The sequence below is a fragment of the Arachis duranensis genome, chromosome 9 (genome assembly GCF_000817695.3).
Source record: "Arachis duranensis cultivar V14167 chromosome 9, aradu.V14167.gnm2.J7QH, whole genome shotgun sequence".
Lineage (NCBI taxonomy): Eukaryota > Viridiplantae > Streptophyta > Magnoliopsida > Fabales > Fabaceae > Arachis > Arachis duranensis.
In genome coordinates this window covers 83,781,214-83,782,633 of record NC_029780.3, presented here as the reverse complement: position 1 = coordinate 83,782,633, position 1,420 = coordinate 83,781,214, and positions in this window count along the sequence as shown.

Sequence of the window (1,420 nt, the reverse complement as noted above, 5' to 3'; positions counted from 1 at the left end):
TCCTGCCTCTTTTGAGGCAATTGCTGCCTAGACAAGTTATCCAGTTCTTTGGTGAGCAAAGGGGTTTCATCCTCCCAAGTCTCATTTCCAAATAACTTGTCATTTAGCTTCATGATTGCTCCAAGGTATTTAGCAACTTGCTCTTTAGTGACATACTCATCCTCTTCAGAGGAGGAATACTCATCAGAGCTCATGAATGGCAGAAGAAAGTCCAATGGAATCTCTAGGGTCTCATTTTGAGCCTCGGATTCCCATGGTTCCTCATTGGGGAACTCATTGGAGGTCAGTGGACGCCCAGTGAGGTCTTCCTCAGTGGCGTTCACTGCCTCTTCTTCATCCCAGAATTCGGCCATGTTGATGGCCTTGCACTCTCCTTTTGGATTTTCTTCAGTATTGCTTGGGACAGTACTTGGAGGGAGTTCAGTAATTTTCTTGCTCAGCTGACCCACTTGTCCTTCCAAATTTCTGATGGAAGACCTTGTTTCAGTCATGAAACTTTGAGTGGTTTTGATTAGATCAGAGACCATTGTTGCTAAGTCAGAGGTATTCTGCTTAGAGCTCTCTGTCTGTTGCTGAGAAGATGATGGAAAAGGCTTGCTATTGCTAAACCTGTTTCTTCCACCATTATTATTGTTGAAACCTTGTTGAGGTCTCTGTTGATCCTTCCATGAAAGATTTGGATGATTCCTCCATGAAGGATTTAGGTGTTTCCATAGGGTTCTCCCATGTAATTCACCTCTTCCATTGAAGGGTTCTCAGGATCATAAGCTTCTTCCTCAGATGAAGCTTCCTTTGTACTGCTTGGTGCATTTTGCATTCCAGACAGACTTTGAGAAATCATATTGACTTGTTGAGTCAATATTTTGTTCTGAGCTAGTATGGCATTCAAAGTGTCAATCTCAAGAACTCATTTCTTCTGACTAGTCCCATTGTTCACAGGATTTCTTTCAGAAGTGTACATGAATTGGTTATTTGCAACCATTTCAATCAGTTCTTGAGCTTCTGCAGGCGTCTTCTTCAAATGAAGAGAGCCTCCAGCAGAGCTATCCAAAGACATCTTGGACAGTTCAGAGAAACCATCATAGAAAATACCTATGATGCTCCATTCAGAAAGCATGTCAGAGGGACACTTTCTGATTAATTGTTTGTATCTTTCCCAGGCTTCATAGAGGGATTCTCCTTCCTTCTTTCTGAAGGTTTGGACTTCCACTCTAAGCTTACTCAATTTTTGAGGTGGAAAGAACTTTGCCAAGAAGGCATTGACTAGCTTTTCCCAAGAGTCCAGGCTTTCTTTAGGTTGAGAATCCAACCATGTTCTAGCTCTGTCTCTTACAACAAAAGGGAATAGCATAAGTCTGTAGACCTCAGGGTCAACCCCATTAGTCTTGACAGTGTCACAGATTTGCAAGAATTCAGCTAA